This window comes from Puma concolor, chromosome D3, assembly GCF_028749965.1.
Source record: "Puma concolor isolate L17-30 chromosome D3, mPumCon1.1.hap2, whole genome shotgun sequence".
Classification (NCBI taxonomy): Eukaryota; Metazoa; Chordata; class Mammalia; order Carnivora; family Felidae; genus Puma; species Puma concolor.
In genome coordinates, this window is record NC_141678.1 from 73,454,515 (window position 1) to 73,474,388 (window position 19,874).

General features: G+C 39.2%; 1 long non-coding RNA gene across 2 annotated transcripts in view; it reads right to left on the bottom strand.

Moving 5' to 3' along the window:
* The window catches only part of LOC147575629 (uncharacterized), a 440,855-nt gene that overhangs the window by 262,197 nt on the left and 158,784 nt on the right, over positions 1-19,874 (bottom strand). The window lies entirely within an intron of this gene.

Consider the following 19,874-nt stretch of genomic DNA (forward strand, 5'->3'; position numbering starts at 1 on the left):
ATGACATCCCTTTCAGCCCACGTGTTGAATGGTACAGCACACAAGGTCACTTTCTGATGGGCTTGCCAAGCTCCCATAGGCAAGCAAACTTCTTGGGCAGGGCATTTCAGAATGTCCAGACAATCCCTCCCTGGTCTACTCTGGCCTTGTACTCTTGCCCAAACAAACTCTGGAAACACAGACTACTCTCTCTGTGCACCTCTTGATACTGTCCTCAGGACAGATCCAGCCAGACCTTCACCGTTACATGTTTTTTAATGGAAAAGTAAACACTGATCTTTCTCCCCACCCCTTTCCCTAAACTTCAGGAGAGGCTCTCACATTCTCCTAAAAGCTCACTCAGCACACCCTGCTCTGGTCCCACAATGGTGCTGGACCCTTGAGTATGAGCAGCTCGGCAACATTCAGTCTAGAAGGTGACAGGTCAAGTAGAGATGTTAGGGTCTTCCCCAGCATGCATCTGCCCACAACAGCACCTTCCACTCACACTTCATGAGTGGTTGTCTTAAAGACTTCTTTCTGGCTTTGAGGCAGGAGAAAGAGAAATGCAGCATCTCAAAATGTGTTTCAAAACATTCTTCACTCTGTCTCTCAATGAATCCTTGGTATTCTCCTATATATCTTGGAGGCAGTAAAGTTTTGGGGACACCTGTTACCTTTAGCTGTCCTTTTCAGAATTGAGAAACTTGTTTCCTATGGTTCTTGCTTTGGAGCCCCAGTCCTCATAGCTCTAAAACTGTAGAAACGGTTCATTAAACATCTTCTTCCATGAGCATCAACAATTACAACAACAATAAAAATGTAACCACCATGATAGGCATGAAGGACATACTGAGAAACAATCACAAAGCAATTTTCTTCCCTAGGTTTTATCTACATAGAATTAACATATAACATGGCATTAATTTAAGATGTACTACATAACAACTTGATATATACCATAAGATGACTACTACATAAGTTTAGTTAACACTCATCACCTCGCATATTTGTCTTTTTTTTTCTAATGATGAGAACTTTTAAAATCTACTCTCTTGTCAACTTTCAAATGCATAGTATTTTTAACTATAACAAAAGGGTTTTTTCTCTCCTATTGTCCCTTTAAAAGTATTCCATGGGGTCCTGGCCCTGGGTAAAATTCAAGCAATCTCATGACTTCTTTAGAAATAGAATACCCTCAGGGGCGCCTGGGTGGCGCAGTCGGTTAAGCGTCCGACTTCAGCCAGGTCACGATCTCGCGGTCCGTGAGTTCGAGCCCCGCGTCAGGCTCTGGGCTGATGGCTCGGAGCCTGGAGCCTGTTTCCGATTCTGTGTCTCCCTCTCTCTCTGCCCCTCCCCCGTTCATGCTCTGTCTCTCTCTCTGTCCCAAAAATAAATAAAAAACGTTGGAAAAAAAAAAAAAGAAATAGAAGACCCTCAAGTCTATAATTAATGGATCCATTACAGAGAAATAATCAAAATTACTGCTTCCTTTTCCCAACTTGAACATGCAGCATTGAACATGCAGCATTGGGGGAAGGGGAGGTGGCAATTGGCTGATTCTTTTTCCTGTGTATTGACCTCAGCAGTTTTCTTTCTAACCTAGCTTCTGAGCCTTCCAGATCATAAAGAACAGAACATGGCAGTAAAGTTTTTTCTTGGAAAATACTGTCTAGAGGTGGCATTGTGCTCTCGTAGCCTGGCATATGTTGAAATCTGACTTTTTCTGATAGGCAGAGTGACCAGGTAAAATACAGGATGCCCGGTTAAATTTGAGCTTCAGAAAAACATTCATTGTTTACCTTTAATTCAAATTTAACTGAGTATTCTGTATTTATTTTTGTCTTCTTATTTGCTAAATCTGTTGATGCCCTAATGGGTACAGTACTTATAGGGGTTTCTCTGAGGTACCCCTCATGCCTCAGTTCCTAGGATTCTTTTACCCAGCATTCCCTTGCTGAGAGTGCTTGCCTCTGTATTCCAGCTGGTCTCTTACTATTCCCAAAGACCTTCCAAATCTGCCTGTGGTCTGCTCACCTCAGCAAAAGACCCTCTAGATAAGATCTATGCTGGCTTTCTACACTTGGTACCTCACCTGGCCCAGCAAAGCATGAGCAAGAGGTCCGACTCCTAGGAGAGTGAGTGCTCCTTGCTCTGCTAGCACAGCCATCAACCCTTTCGGCGTAAAATCAAGGGCACCCATAGAGAGTTCTCCAAGTGGTCTCCTGGAAAGCCCATTTTCCTGGACTTGAGGTGAGAGGCAGGCACACTTTAATTCTGAGACAGTCACTTGAACACACCAATACACCCACACCCACGCATGCACGCACACACACACATAGCATCTTTAGCCCTGGCTCAGGAAAATAGAAATAACTAAAATAATCCATTAACAATATATAACGTACACTGTGAATAATCAAAACTTAAATAATCCTTGTTTGCAAAGTGACATTTTACTTCAACTGGTTATGCAGAAGCACAGAATGGAAGAATTGACAAGCCAGGTTTTTATTCCAATTTATTTAATGAGCTAAAAAAAAATCTCTACATGTAAATTACTAGTGAGATGTCTGATTAAACTGGACCAGTGACAGCATTTAGCTGGCATGAGGGTCCACCCTGCCTGCTTAGATGCCTTTTCTTGGCAGGAGCCTTGGGAGAGGTTGGGCTGTTGACAACATAGAATTTGTGTACTTCAAAATGTCTGCACATCTACTCTATGTGCTCACACTTTTGTAACTGCAGAGAAGTGAGGCTGTGAGATATCACTATCTTTAATTCCAGCCTACAACCTTTCTAAAAGGCAATTCTATACAAAGAACTGGAAAGCATACACACAAAACTGAAATCTAATCAGAGGGAGAAAATTCAAAACATTTTTTGTGCTTCAAGTCTATATAGGGTGCAATGCAGAAGGTCAGGGTTCTTTTATGTTTTTTTTTTTCCATTTTAATAATGATGTCCAGAGATGCTGTAAAACAATAAGAATGCTTATAGAGTTCTTTGTGCTTGTTGCCAAGAGACTAGAACTTCAACCTACTCAACTGTAAAATATCATCTTTAGCACACAGCTTAGCCTATCCAATCCCAAGGCATAATGCCATGAATACGAATCCCTCTTTGTCCTCAGTCTATTTGCCTTCCTGGGGCCCACAGATGCCCTTCTAATGGCAGCCCTCCAGATTGCACCTCTTCTAAGTGCCCACTGCTTGGGAAACCAGGAATTATTAGCCTGCTTTACTGTATGTACCTCGCGACCTAATTAAAATCTACACCTTCAATGTTTCATTGCAGGAAGCACTATTGCAAGAATGACTATCTGTTCTAACAAGCTCAACTCGGTGAAGGTAAATGACAATGACATCTTGCTTTACTCTCGTTTTTTGTCCAAGATACCACTTTTATTTTCATAACTCTTTCAAACCTTTGATATCTTTGAAACGTTGAGGCAGAGGGATTCACTGTTACCCCTTAAGTCACTCAACATTCCTGATCATTACCTCCATTCACACTAGCGGCCAAGGGTTTCTAGAGTATACATGGGGGACCACACCCATGGAATGGTGACTGCCCACATTAGCTTTCTTAAAAGATAAACTGTGGCACATTAAAATTTTCAAGAGTTTCTTTGAGCAGTGCCAAATCGAAAGTGATTAGGAGCACTCTACCACAGGAGCTGGGGAGAGGGTTTTACAGAGAAGACACACAAGCAAAGCAAGGAAATTATTTGATTAGTTTGGACTTGCAGTTGCCTTATTTGGGAAAGCCTACTTGGCTGTTTGTGACTGGTCATTAAGTTTTATTTTCTGGGATATGAAGGCATTGACTCTGGCTCATGATTTGGTTTGCTTAGTGGGGCTTCAAGGCATTGGAACGACCCCCATCTAATGGCCTTCTGGTTTGATTATATTAGCAGTTTCATCATCTTTTTTCTCCTTTAATAAACAATTCATGGCAGTTAAATGTATCAAGCACTTTTTCTTTTAAAGTAAATATGAACCTAGTCTTTGAGAAAAAAGCTGGATTATAGGTGTATTTATGGCACAGGGTTGCAGATATGGGGTGATCCTCATGGCTGCTATAATTCCACCATTAATATTGTCAGGTGTTTGTTCCTAATAGGACATTCTGGTCTGTCTGATTTTGGTCTTGTGTAGACTCTGCCCTCAGAAATGATTTTTCTTCTCCCTTCATCAGAAACAGCCTTGTATGCTGAACAGATGGGAAAGACAGAAACTGTGATATCAAACATATGGTTTTGAGAACAGATAGGAGTAGTCATTCCAAATATTAGTACAGTTTCTTTCAGGTTTTCATGAAAGTGACACATATGAATGTCAATAGACAAAAATAACAGATAACATATTCAATCATCTCAAAACCTTCTTGGCAAAAATCAAAATTAAAAATCAGTTGATTTCCATTCCTAAAGTAAGCTATGCCATCTGTATTGTTAATTTGATGATGGGATAAAAGAAATTAAGTTGGGCCTAATAGAAACCAGATTCTTCATTCATTCATTCATTCATTCATTCATTCATTCATTCAACAAATATATACTGAGCACTGAATATATGCCAAACATTGATGTATTTATGAAATAAAACAATAAACACGTTACTGTCCTTGTTCTGAAGGAGCTAATGATCTAGTTAAGAGATAGCTTGAGGATATATACGTATTTATACACACGTGTGTGTGTGTATACAGTATTCTCGGTGTGCGTGTGTATGTATACATATATACTGAAAATTACAATGCAGTATGACATATGCAAAGATATATGCAAAGTATGATATATGCAAAAATAAAGAAGAGCAAAAGATACCATGGGAACCTACAGAAAAACCACTCCCCACAACCTGAGGTGAGCCATTTGGGAAGACTACTGAGAAGTGGTCTCAAAATATGAAATATGAATTCTCATGTGGCGATTAGACAAAAAGCAAGTGAGATGGGAGGTGATATAAAGGAGAAGACTTCATGCATGTCAAAGATGTGGAAGAGAGGAGATAGAGACAGTGATGTTGACTTTAAAATAGATTGCCAGAACAGAACCTTGGATTTAAAAAAACGGAATAAACTTTGTTATTCGTACTTGCTAATCAAAAATTTAATAATCAGAATTTAGCATTACCTCAGGTCCTAATCTAAATTGAAAAGAATGAGTTGGAACAGATCACCTCTGGATTACATAATACTTTCTACAAATCTATTTGAGGTACAAGAACACCAGTTGAGATACCTAAAATAGGTTTTATACACACACAAACACAATATCACACTGCACGTACATCCATATGTATAGAAACACATAGGAATGGGAAATATATAGACTATATATGTATTTAGTGTCTAAATAATATAACTGAAATGTTTCATACCTCAAAGTGTTTTTTAATCCCACAGAACATTGAAAATTGTTGCTTTCCAATGAAAACACTCCTGAGCACAATTATGTACACACACCAGCAGTCAAGCTGTTTATTAGGCGGAGTGTTTTCAGGATCACTTTTTCAAAGATATTTAATGAAAAGTGAAGACAGTATAAAGGTAGAAAATATGTAGCCCTACTAAGACTATGCAACTACCCCTGGAGAGCACATCCATGCACTTATAAATTTCATGGATGCTTTGCAAACTCAAAGCTGATATTCTCCTAGAATATCTTCCATAACAAACAGCTATAGCAGGGTCATCATAACTTGGAATTCTCATGCTCCATCCTAAGGGAATTGTGAGGTTCAAACTCTTGTTCTAACCATCTGTGGAAAAAAATGAGCATTTAAGGCAAAGGCAACAGTTGAGAACATAAGAACACACACACACACACACACACACACACAAAGGTTTAGAAAGAAGAAAGCATCAAAGTCTATTCATGAATCTAGGTTTGACAAAATCTACTAAAAACTCAGAGGTAAATAATTAGTCATTTGTATTACTATGTTCTAAATAGTCTTCATACAAATGATAAGCATGAAGGGGAGCACAATTAGGGACTAACAATATAGTCAATCAGTGTGATAGATTTCATGTTATCTATAATTCACTTGCTTTCCCTATGGGAACATACTCTGTGTGGATTTTGCCTTAACTTTTTTTTATTAGAAAAAATGAAGCAATTTAGAAATCAAGATGTGTTAGAAAAATAATTGAAATTGCAAAGAGATTGTTGGAATTACAAAGAGATATAAATATCGTTTCTCCAAAAGACAAGTATAGGGAAGAAACTGTCACTTGATATCTTAAATCCTGGAGCAAGTGACCCAAAGCAAAGGAATTTAGAAGTGTAAAGATACCTCCAGTCTAGAAGGAGAGTGGCTATGGATAGGGTACTGACTACCAGAGGCCTCTGACAAGAAGAATATGTTTACTTGGAGATTACATTCTCTACAAAAACAATATATTAATATCATATTCCTCCATTCCAGAACAGATATAATCAGTTCCTGCATTTTTTATTTCTGATGACCCTGGATAGAATGCTCATAGAAGTCTTCCTGATAATACTCTGTGTCCAGCAGAGTTAGTACTAAAGATGAAACTTGTTTGTCATTCCTACTCTAAAAATTAAGAGAAGATTTTAATTTATGCTTAATTGTATTCCTTCAATTTTACTTCAAATAGAATAACTTCTGGAGCTATCGATGAAAATAAGCAAATATTTAACCCACATTTACTCTTTTAATAGAGAGTTCTATTTTTCCAGAAAAGCAATTTAAGAATTGGATCAGTTTTTGTTTTGTTTTGCTTTGTTTTTAATAACCTTAATTTTTTAGAGCAGCTTTTGTTTCCCAGCAAAACTGAGCAGAAAGTAGAAAGATTTCCCATATACCCTAGCCTCACACAACCTCCCCCATTATGAACACCCTGCACCACACTGGTACATTGCTTAAAATAATGAATATAACCTCTCTCAAAAAAAAAAAAAAAAGGAGGGAGGGGCACCTGAGTGGCTCAGTCAGTTAAGGTTCTGCCTTGATTTTGGCTCAGATCATGATCTCATAGTCATAAGATCGAGCCCTGCATCAGACTGAACATGGAGCCTGCTTAAGATTCTCTCTCTTTCACCCAAAACCAGCAGAACACAGGAAATAAAGATTAGAGCAGAAATTAATGCTATCAAAACAAACAAAAAACAAAAAAAACAAAAACAGATCAATGAAACCAGAAGCTGGTTCTTTGAAACAATTAACAAAATTGATAAACCACTAGCCAGTTTGATCAAAAAGAAAAAGGAAAGGGCCCAAATAAATAAAATCAAGAATGAAAGAGGAGAGATCACAACCAACATAGCAGAAATAAAAATAATAAGAGAATACTAGGAGCAATTACACACCAATAAAATGGGCAATCTAGAAGAAATGGACAAATTCCTAGAAACATATACACTACCAAAACTGAAACAGGAAGAAATAGAAAATTTGAACAGACCCATAACCAGTAAAGAAATCGAATTAGTAATCAAAATCTCCCAAAAAACAAGAGTCCAGGGCCAGGTGGCTTTCCAGGGGAATTCTACCAAACATTTAAGGAAGAGTTAACATCTATTCTCTTGAAGCTGTTCCAAAAAACAGAAATGGAAGGAAAACTTCCAAACTCTTTCTATGAAGCCAACATTACATTGATTCCAAAACCAGATAGAGACCCCACAAAAAAGGAGAACCATAGACCAATTTCCCTGATGAACATGGATGCAAATATCCTCAACAAGGTATTAGCCAACTGGATCCAACAATACATTTAAAAAAACTATTGGGGCACCTGGGTGGCTCAGTCGGTTAAGCATTCAACTTCGGATCAGGTCATGATCTCGCAGTTCATGAGTTCGAGCCCCACGTCAGGCTCTGTGCTGACAACTCAGAACCTGGAGCCAGCTTCGGATTCTGTGTCTCCCTCTCTCTGTGCCCCTCCCCTGCTCATGCTCTGTCTCTCTCTGTCTCAAAAATAAATAAAAACATATTTAAAAATTAAAAAAAAAAACTATTCACCACAACCAAGTGGGATTTATACCTAGGATGCAGGGCTGGTTCAATATCCACAAAACAATCTATGTGATTCATCACATCGGTAAAATAAAGGACAAGAACCATATTATTGACAAAATACAGCATCCTTTCTTGATAAAAACCCTCAAGAACGTAGGGATAGAAGGAGCATACCTCAAGATCATAAAAGCCATATATGAAAGACCCAATGCTAATGTCATCCTCAATGAGGAAAAACTGAGAGTTTTCCCCCTAAGGTCAGGAACAAGACAGAGATGTGCAGTCTCGCCACTGTTATTCAACATAGCATTGGAAGTCTTAGTCTCTGCAAGCAGACAAATAAAAAAGGCAGAGAAATAAAAGGCATCCAAATTGGCCAAGAGGAGGTCAAACTTTCACTGTTTGCAGATGACATGATACTCTATGTGGAAAACCCAAAAGATTCTACAAAAAAACTGTTAGAACTGATTCATGAATTCAGCAAAGTTGCAGGATATAAGATCAATTCACAGAAATCAGTTGCATTCCTATACACCAACAATGAAGCAACAGAAAGAGAAATCAAGGAATTGATCCCATTTACAATTGCACCAAAAAGCATAAAATACCTAGGAATAAATCTAAACAAAGAGGTAAAAAATCTATACACTGAAAACTATAGAAAGCTTATGAAAGAAATTGAAGAAGACACAAAAAAAATGGAAAAATATTCCATGCACCTGGATAGGAAGAATAAATATTGTTAAAATGTCAATACTACCCAAAGCAATCTATGTATTCAATGCAGTCCCTATCAAAATAACACCAGCATTCTTCACAGACCTAGAACAAATAATCTTAAAATGTATATGTAACCAGAAAAGACCCCAAATAGCCAAAGCAATCTTGAAAAAGAAAACCAAAGCAGGAGGCATCACAATCCTGGACTTGAAGCTATACTACAAAGCTGTAATCATCAAGACAGTATGGTACTGGCACAAAAACAGACACTCAGATCAATGAAACAGAATAGAGAACCCAGAAATGGATCCACAAACATAAGGACAACTATCTTTGACAAAGCAGGAAAGAATATCCAATGGAATAAAGACAGTCTCTTCAGCAAGTGGTGCTGGGAAAACTGGACAACATGCTGAAAAATGAACCTGGACCACTTTCTTACACCACACACAAAAATAAACTCAAAATGGATGAAAGACCTAATGGTAAGACAGGAAGCCATCAGAATCCTGGAGAAGAAAACAGCCAAAAACCTCTTTGACCTTGGCTGTAGCAACTTCTTACTCAACACATCTCTGGAGGCAAGGGAAACAAAGGCAAAAATGAACTATTGGGACCACCTCAAAACAGAAAGCCTATGCACAGTGAAGGAAACAATCAGCGAAACTAAAAGGCAACTGACAGAATGGGAAAAGATATTTGCAAATGACATATCAGATAAAGGGGTAGTATCCAAAATCTGTAAAGAACTTATAAAACTCAACACCCAAAACACAAATCATCCAATGAAGAAATGGGCAAAAGACATGATTAGACCCTTCTCCAAAGAAGACATCCAGATGGCCAACTGGCACATGAAAAAATGCTCAATATCACTCATCATCAGGGAAATACAAATCAAAACTACAATGAGATACCACCTCACACCTGTCAGAATGGCTAACATTAACAGCTCAGGCAACAACAGATGTTGGCGAGGATGTGGAGAAAGAGGATCTCTTTTGCATTGTTGGTGGGAATGCAAACCGGTGCAGCCACTCTGGAAAACAGTATGGCGGTTCCTCAAAAAATTAAAACTAAAACTACCCTATGACCCAGCAATCGCACTCCTAGGTATTTATCCAAGGGATACATGGATGCTTGTTTGAAGGGGCACATGCACCCCAATGTTCATAGCAGCCCTATCAACAATGGCCAAAGTATGGAAAGAGCCCAAATGTCCATCGATGGATGAATGGATAAAGAAGAGGTAGTATATAAATACAATGGAGTATTCCTCGGCAATCAAAAAGAATGAAGTCTTGCCATTTGCAACTACGTGGGTGGACCTGGAGGGTATTATGCTAAGTGAAATTAGAGAAAGACAAAAATCATGTGACTTCACTCATATGAGGACTTTTAAGAGACAAAACAGATGAACATAAGGGAAGGGAAGCAAAAATAATATAAATACAGGGAGGGGGACAAAACATAAGAGACTCATAAATATGGAGAACCAACAGAGGGTTACTGGAGGGGTTGTGGGAGGGGGGATGGGCTAAATGGGTAAGGGGCATTAAGGAATCTACTCCTGAAATCATTGTTGCACTATATGCTAACTAATTTGGATGTAAATTTTAAAAATAAATTAATGAAAAAAAAAGATTCTCTTTCTCCCTCCATCCCCCTCCCCACCTCTATAAAATACAATAAAAATCAATATATATTAGCACATCATTATCACTCAAAATCCATAGTTTTACACTAGGGTTGACTCGGTGTTGTACATCCTATGGGTTTTGACAAATGTGTAAGATATACCCACCATAGCAGTATTACACAAAGTAGTTTCACTTTTCTAAAAATCTCTGTGCTCCGCCTATTCATTCCCTCCTCCCCCCTAACTTCTGTCAACCACTAATCTTTTTCCTTCTTCGTAGTTTTGCCTTTTCCAAAATGTCATATAGATGAAATCATCCAGTATGCCGCTTCTTTCACTTAGCAATATTCACTTAAGATTCTCCCAGGGCTTTTCAGGGCTTGACAGCTCGTCTATTTTTAGTGCTGGATAATACTCCATTCTCTGGACTAGCACAGTTTGTTTATCCATCTACCTACTGAAGGACATCTTGGTTGTTTCCCAGTTTTGACAATTGTGAATAAAGCTGCTATAAACACCCATGTGCAGGTTTTTATATGAACAGAGGTTTTCAATTCATTTGAGGAAGTATCGAGGAGCACAACTGTTGCATCATGAGGTAAGAGTATGGTTCTGTAAGAAGCTGCCACACTATTGTCCAAAGTGGCTGTACACTTTGCGTTCCTACCAACGAGGAACTGCTGTTTGAGCCGCTCCACATCCTCACCAGCATTCAGTGTTGTCAGTGTTCTGGAGTTTGGTCATTCCCATAGGTGGATAGTCATATTTCATCGCTATTTCAATTTCTATGGTATGGAGTATTTCATAGCTTTTTTAGTGAGGTGTCTGTTCAGGTGATTTTCCCATTTTTTTAATTAGGCTGTTTGTTTTCTGATTTTTGCATGTTAAGAGGTTTTTTTTTTAACTTTTTTGATGTTTGTTTATGAGAGAGAGACAGAGACGGAGTGCAAGTGGGGGAGTGCAAGGGAGAGAGAGAGAGGGAGACACAGAATTGAAGCATGTTCAGTCTCTGAACTGTCAGCACCGAGCCTAACATGGGGCTCAACCTCACGGACCGCAAGATCATGACCTGAGCTGAAGTTGGACACTTAACCAACTAAGCCACCCAGGCGCCCCACATGTGAAGAGGTTTTTTTGTATATTTTGGATAATAGCCCATTATCAGACATACATTTTATAAATATTTTCTTCTGACTTGTGGTTTTCTTCTTGTTCTCTCAACACTGTCTTTCACAGCACAGTTTTTAATTTCAGCTTGTGAACTACTCCTTTCATGAATCATACCTTCGGTGTCATCACCATACTGAAAGTCAGCTACACTTTCTGCTGTGTTATTTTCTAGGAGATTTATAGTGTTGCATTTTACATGTAGGTCTATGATCCATTTCGAGTTAATTTTAGTGAAGGGTGTAAAGGCTGTGTATAGATTTGTGGGTTTCACATAGGGATGTCTGTTCCAGCAACATTTGTTGAAATGACTATCTTTGCTCCATTGTACTGCCTTTGCTCCTTTGTCAAAGATCAGCTGGCTGTATTTCTGTGGATTTATTCCTGGGTCCTCCGTCTGTTCCATTGATCTGTCTGTTCTGTCACCAGTATCACACTGCTTGGATTATTGTAGCTTTCTAGTAAGTCTTGAAGTGGGAAGTGTCAGTCCTCTGACACTATGAGGACCGACTAAAGCTCCTGGAGCTGAAACTCACAAAAGGGTGGGCCCTCAATAGCTGGGTTCCTCCACAGTTTTTAATTCTCAGGGCTGTCCTCTCTGAGCCCCCAGCAACTTGTCAAATGTAGCTGAGATTTTTCCACCCCAGCATCAATTCCTGTGGAGCTTTCTATCCAGTTAGTTGTGATTATCTGTATTTATCTGTCAGTCTCTCCAGTTTGGAGAGCATTGGTTTACCCCATGATCTCACTCCTGACAGATCTAAGACAAGTTGTCGATGTTTCCATTTGTTTGGCTTTTTCCTTGTTGTTGCTTCAGCATGGCAACCTCTAAGCTCTTTACATGCTAGGCCTGAAACTAGAAGTCTGTGGTGATGTTTAATCTCAATTCTTAGTGATCTCAGCCAGGGGTGATAGAATTAAAGAGGTAATGTGGCTCTGAGCAGATACAAATGGGCAGCTGCCATGAATACAATCATGGCGTTGGCAGGAACTAACCAATTTCCAGAAATTGTCTTAAAATTCTAGTGTGGACCTACTACTTTAGTGGAAACAAATTTTACAGTAAACTTTTCCTGAGTTTGTGGGTCCTTCTCTTCACTGCCCAACCCTTGCTTCCTTTTTTTTTTTTTAAGTCTGTCACTACCATTTTGTTGGATACTTTTCCCTGAAGCACCCTTTTCCTCATAGCCCTGACACCCACATTAATGCTGTCAGAGGTTATGTACAGTTTCCTACAAAGCAGACAAGTATCTGAGTACTTTTGGAATCGTCAGGTGTAGGCCACTTTATGACCAGTGAGACCCTCCCCATTATAGATTCAATGAGGTCTTTCCTAATCTCTTCTAGTACTAGATCTAGAATGATGGTTAAGAACACAACCTCTGGATCCAGACTGCTGGAGTTCAAATCCCTGCTCTACCACTTACCAGCAATTTGGGCAAGTTTTTCAGTCTATATCTCAACTACTTGGAAATGATAATAATATTACATATGCCATAGGTTTTGTTGAAATTAAATGAGTTAAGAAATAGGAAGCTCCTAGAACAGCGCCCAGCACATAGTAAGTATTACATAGTGTTAACTCCAATGAGACCCTTCCAATAAACCATGCCAGAGCCATGAAACTCTGGTGGATTGGGAAGGAGTTGCAGTAATGCCTGAGGTGTTGATCCCTCAGCCCTTAGGGTGCCCAGCAGGGACTCAAGCCAATCATCTCTGGCCAAAAGCAACCAGATATGCCATTAAAATAAATTTAAATTTCTCTGTGTGTCAAGATGTAAAAGCAGGTTGGCAAGCACTACATTTTTCTGTTTCCCATAAGGGTATTGTACATTATTATAGACCCATAATATCATCTCTATTCTATTTCATTTTCCTGTAAAGAAAATATCCTGGGAAATAGCCTCTGACTTTTTCATTCTAACATACTATTACCAGAGAGTCTGTGCTGATTACCCAACCATAGCTTTAAAAAGCTGAATAATTTTACACTGAACTTGTTGCTTCCTTAGGGTTTGGATTTTTGTGGGAATGGGATTGAAGTTAATCATGGGTCATTGTGGCCAAACTCTGAAGAATTTATATTTATTCCACAAGACTCTTCTGTCTCCTGCTAACATAGCATGCATCTGGTAAGCATTACTGTGAGTCGGTTGTGAAGTATGTGCACCGACCCCTTCAAGAACCAGGTGATACATACTTGGGATGTCTTGTGTTGAAATTGGCTTCCTAGGCTCTAGGTGAAGTTCAAGAGCTCTGGTTAAGTGTTCCTATCCATTTGGGAGTTGCCCATACTCTCCCCTCAGAATAACTGTGGCACCATATTACATGACAGCATAAATGTACCATACTGCTTTCATGTTGCTTTGCAATCTCCCTTAATATTACAGATTTATAAATATATAGGGGAGCTTTATCAGTTTGAAGTTATTTGCATAATTTTTCCCTCATGTTTCTTCAAAGGACACAAATTTTAAGCTTTTCTTAACTTGGGGGTGTTTTAGTTATACATAACACCACACATGTGCGTGTTCATGTCAGTATCATTGGGACTTTGCAGTTCTATAAGTTGTTTTTATTCGGATAGTTTTCTAGCTTATGAACAATTACACCAGACAATAATGGAATCTTTTCTACTTGTAAACAGTTTCAGAATGTGATCGATACCATCATGTTGTTTAATTATTATTATTGTCATTTTGAAAAAGAGAAGGAAAGAAGACCTCCATTAAAGGGAATAAACCAGTGGAATAAGTGCTTTCTAAACTTTGTTATTGATGTTGTTACTTACCCATAGGAAGAATACACTGAAAAATTCCAGAGTTACTTGGTAAACACAAAATAAATTCCAGCAGATTTTTTTAAGTGTTATATAAGGTAAATAATTCAAGGCAAGTTCAACCTGACTCCAATGTAATCCTTTTAGACTTGCTTTGGTTCCCACTTTGTGGCCTCTTTCAGCATCTCAATGTGATATAAGGGTGTGAATTAAATGGAATTTGGGCCACATCTAGAATAGAAAAGAATAAGGTCTTCCTGATTTTAAGATTTTGTATCTTTTTTTTTTTTTATTTTTATTTCTGAGACAGAGAGAGACACAGCATGAGTGGGGGAAGGGCAGAGAGAGAGGGAGACAGAGAATCAGAAGCAGGCTCCAGGCTCTGAGCTGTCAACACAGATCCTGACACGGGGCTCGAACTCACAAACCGTGAGATCATGACCTGAGCCAAAGTTGGTCCCTCAACCAACTGAGCCACCCAGGCGCCCCTAAGATTTTGTATCTTAACACATTAGGAGGTTGGCTAACACATTCATCAGGAAGGGAAACCATCAAGGAAACATTTTTGGTCTCTTTTTAAGACTTTGTCTACATAATGACACAGAAAATACATCAAAACTTTTTACAGGATAGTCTTTATTTTAGAGCTTGTATTGGAAGTGGAAATATTTTATCTTAGGCTTAGCCTGCTCTACAAACTTCAATATTTTTTAATCATGTTAGCAGAATCAAAATGCTTTGGTTGTAGATTATGTCCCCTCTGGTTCACAGCCTGCTCAGTGTTTGGTCAGTGTCTAAGGCCAACAAACAGAGCCAGCAAATGAAAACTATAAGCCATCTTCACGACACCATTTTTTAATAAAGAGTATTGGTAACTACATAAAACCAAAACTCCTTTATAGTGTTTGTTTTCTCATCTTCTCCTTCATGAAGCTTGCTTTCTTGTCTTTAAAATGGAGAGGTTACGGGCGCCTGGGTGGCGCAGTCGGTTAAGCGTCCGACTTCAGCCAGGTTACGATCTCGCGGTCCGTGAGTTCGAGCCCCGCATCAGGCTCTGGGCTGATGGCTCAGAGCCTGGAGCCTGTTTCCGATTCTGTGTCTCCCTCTCTCTCTGCCCCTCCCCAGTCATGCTCTGTCTCTCTCTGTCCCAAAAATAAATAAACGTTGAAAAAAAAATTTTTTTTAAATAAAAAAAAATAAAAATAAATAATAATAAAATGGAGAGGTTAAATTAGATAAGAGTTGGAACTTTCAGCCCTACCCTTTCTCCACCTCCAGGGAGGAGAAAGGGGCTAGAGATTGAGTTCAGTCACCAATGGCCAATGATTTAATCATTCATGCCTACATAAACCGCTTAGACAAAGAGCTTCCGGGAGTTTCCAAACACACTGAGATACTAGGAGGGTGGTGTGACCAGAGACAGCACAGAAGCTGTGCACCACTCCCTCTCATACCTTGCCCTATGCTCCTCAGTCATTTGGCTGCTCCTGAGTTATATCCTTTGTAATATACCAGCAAATGTAAATAAAGTGTTTTTTGAGTTCTGTGAGTCATTCTAGCAAAGTATCAAATCTGAGGAGGGGGTTTTAGAAACCCCTGAGCTTACCTTGGGACAGGCAAAATGTAGGTAGCCTGGGTACCCTACCTGTGGCTGGCATCTGAAGTGGGAACATTATTGTGGGACTGAGCCACTTACTTCTGGGCATCTACACTACCAGTGGGAGCTAGTGTCAGAATTGAGCTAAATTGTTGGACACCCAGTTGTTGTCAGGGAATCAGAGAGTTGGAGAATGGTGTTGGAAAAGACACCATGTACTTGGTATCAGAGACAAAAACCTAACACCATGTTCATAGCATGCATGTTCACAGCAGCAATATTAACAATAACCAAAAGGTGGAGGCAACCCAAATGGGCATCAGTAGATGAATGGATGGCAAAATGCAGTATATACATACAATGGAATATTATTCATTCATAAAAAGGAAGGAAATTCTGACTCATGCCACAACATAGATGAACCTTGAGGATATTTCTAAGTGAGAGAAATCAGCCACAAAAAGACAAATACTGCCTGATTCCACTTCTATGAGATACCTTGTGTAGTCAGACTCATACAGACAGGAAGTAGAATGGTGGTTACCAGGGGAGGTGGAAATGGGGAGTTGCAGTTCAACTGCTATAGAGTTTCAGTTTTGCAAGGTGAAAATCTGGAAATTGGTTGTACAATGACACAAATTACTTACACTACTGAAATCTGCCCTCGAAAGTGATTGAGATGATAAATTCAAGCAGGTTGGCTGACCCTGGGATGAAAGTCAGAATTCAACTCCTGCCAACATAGAAATACTAACACAGAATCCCTTACATAGGATTGGGATCCTCAAAGACTCCATTCTGAAATGGAGTTATGGATTTAGAAGACCCAGGGGATCATCTAAGTGACCCACAGAAATCCAAACCTTGTTCATAGATTGTTAGTACCCTCAGGTCTCTGGAGGAAGTGATAAAAAGTCATCTCTGGAGAAAGTCAATATCACTCTAGGTATCAAATTACTTACATTTGTGACTTCTTAACTATATGGAAACAAAGAATTGATCCCCTTTGAACAAAACATGAGTCACAATCAACAGAAAGAAGAGATAAAAGAAATTATCTACTGGAATCCAGACATTAGAATCATCAGATTCAAACTATAAAAATTACTATGCTCATTATGCTCATAAATATAAAGGCAAAAGAGTAAAATGTCACCAAGGAATTGGAAGCTATACAAGTAGCATCACTGAGCTACAAAATAATCAGTTTGATTTTACAAAATGCAAAGAAATAGCCAAAATTAACAATTCATTGAATGGGCTGACCATCAGATTAGACACAAGAAATGAGAAAACTAGTGAACTTTAAGACAGACCAAAGGAGACTATTTGTAAAGAAAACCAGAAAAACAACAACAAAAGAGTAAAGTCATAATAGAAGATAGAGATACAGTTGATGTAAGTAAATGATATAGCAGTTTAATTGGAGTCCTAGAAAAAGAGTCAAGAAGGGGTAATATTTGAAGAAATAATGACTGAAAAATTCCCAAACTGATAAAATACATAAATCCAGTGATTCAAGAAGCCCCAAAACCCTTTTTCCCTATAGGAAACAAAAAAAAATCAAGGATAAAAATAAAATATTAGGACAGTCAGAGAATAAAATATAGATTACCTTCATTGGAGCAAGAACTTGTGAACTACTTGAATTCTTTTTTTTAAGTTTATTTATTTATTCTGAGAGAGAGACAGTGCAAGTGAAGGAAAGGCAGAGGGAGAGGGAGAGGGAGAGGGAGAGGGAGAGGGAGAGGGAGAGGGAGAGAGAGAGAGAGGGAGAGAGAGAGAGAGAATCCAAAGCAGGCTACACACTGCCAGCTCAGAGCCCAATGCAGGACTCGAACCCATGAACCCGTGAGATCATGACCTGAGCTGAAACCAAGAGTCGGACACTTAACTGACTTAGCCACACATGTGCCCCAAGAATTAGTTGAATTCTTAACAGCAACAATGGAAGCTATAAAACAATGATAAATATCTCTGAAAGAAAATTAATTGTAAGTCTAGAGTTTGCTATGGAGAGAAAATTTCAATCCAGAATGAAGACAAAATAAAGACATTTTCAGACAAATAAAATCTGAGAAAATTTGTCACTTGCAGACTCTTAAAATCAACTCTTAATGGCAGTTCTTAATGGTTTAATTTCTTTAGACTAAAATAAACAAATAAAAAAGCAGATGGAGCCTCTGTGATTCAGCAAGATTAGAAAGCAATGAACAATGTAAATATATGGGTAAATAAATCAAATAAATTTTGGATTTCAAAAGAATAACAACAATAGAAAATAAAATTATTTTTAAAATTCTTCTAGCCTCACAGCTATGGTCGTATTCCTAGTAAGTAAAGGATTTCTAACTTGTGATCAGCTAGTAAATGTCTCTTCCAAACTCTTAGCACATACTCAGTTGAGAATGGAATGGATGGAAGAGTTAACATTATGAAAAGCTCCATCGACTCATTTTCAGGACATAAGTGATTGAGCACTGGAATAATCCACGAGATCTGTTTCCTAGGAAACACATTTCACCCAGAGTTCAAGTGGAGATTCCTTTGGAAAAAAAGGGTTGCTTGTTCTCATTACTTTTCTAAGGAGGATAAAACACATTAACTGCAGACATCAACTCCATGCGGCAACTTTAGTTATAGTCACCTGTTGGGTAAATAAACTAACCTTTTCAGCAGTTTAAAGTGTTTAGAACTATATCCAACCGTATGGAAACAGAAGACAGCCATCTAGGACTGCACCTCACTCCCCTCAATTTTTCCCAAATATTTCTGTTTCTTCCCATCGTGATGAATCATCAAAGTTAACATTTAATGCTTCATTCCATTGGCTTCAGTTAAACATGGATCTTTTCCTTGCAGTCTAGATGTAAATAACTCTAAATATTAGGTCTGGTCTTATTCTCGATTTCTCCATAAGTTTTCCCACACAAAACTAGGGTCAATTCGTCTCTACCTTGCTCCCTTTCCATTCCCAATACCGGCAGTGACCTCCATGAGGCAGGTTCTGTTTGTTTATTTACCTTGGTCACTTTACCTTGAAATTCAGCAAGTGACCTGTGCTGCTAGTCCCAGTGTGACCTTCTGACCAGTACTTACAGCTGGGTATCTGCCCCGAGGTTCCTTTTCAATAGTCTGTCAAATACTCCAGATTCTTCTCTAAAATTATGGCTACAATGATGACATCATACGAAGGACCACTGTGAGGCCAGGTTTCAGTAGGACTTCTGTGCAGTGTAGTCCTTAGACCTAGGCATCCAGGGCTCCTGCCCATGGCTTTCCCCTTCACTCTGCAGGTGTGGTCCACCTGCAGCATCAGCATCACCAGGATGCACACTGAATTGGAAGGTCTACATCTATGGCTAAGCCCAGGAATCCTGTTTTAATAAGCTCCAGGTGACGTGTATGCACATTTATATTTGGAAAGCACTGCTTTTGGGGGTAACTGCTCTGGCCCCATTGTGATCATGCCTCTCGCAATGAAATGTCAAGTCCATGGAGTAGGGGGAAGCACCCAGTTAAAGGTGGTGTCAAGCTCCCAGTACCCACTCCCACTCCCGGGACAGAAAATCCATGCCCAAAAGGGTCTGCTTCCAGGGCCTGCACCTCCTCCCCAGCCATTCTTCTGGTTGACAAGGTCACTAGAAGGATGACCAAGGGACAGTTCTTTCAGAAGTAAGAGTGGAGCAAAAACTTGGTAGAAGCACTGTCCACATGCACAAGCAGGAATCCTCTCCAGTGCAGGATGGGGCTGAAGGTGGTGCAAGAAGTGAAGGGGCTTCCACTGGTACTCTTTCCCCAGGGCTATAAAGGATGTCCCACTTTGCTTCTCTGGTTTGCCCACCAGGAGAGGGGTGTTTCTTTCCTCACACGATTTATCCAATTCCTCAAGAAGTGCCAAGTTTGAAGACATTTTTACTGGATGATTGAAGCTTTCACTATATATTGAAAGCTTAGGATCCTAAGGTTTTGCTCTTTGGCTTCTCTCCTTCTTCCCTG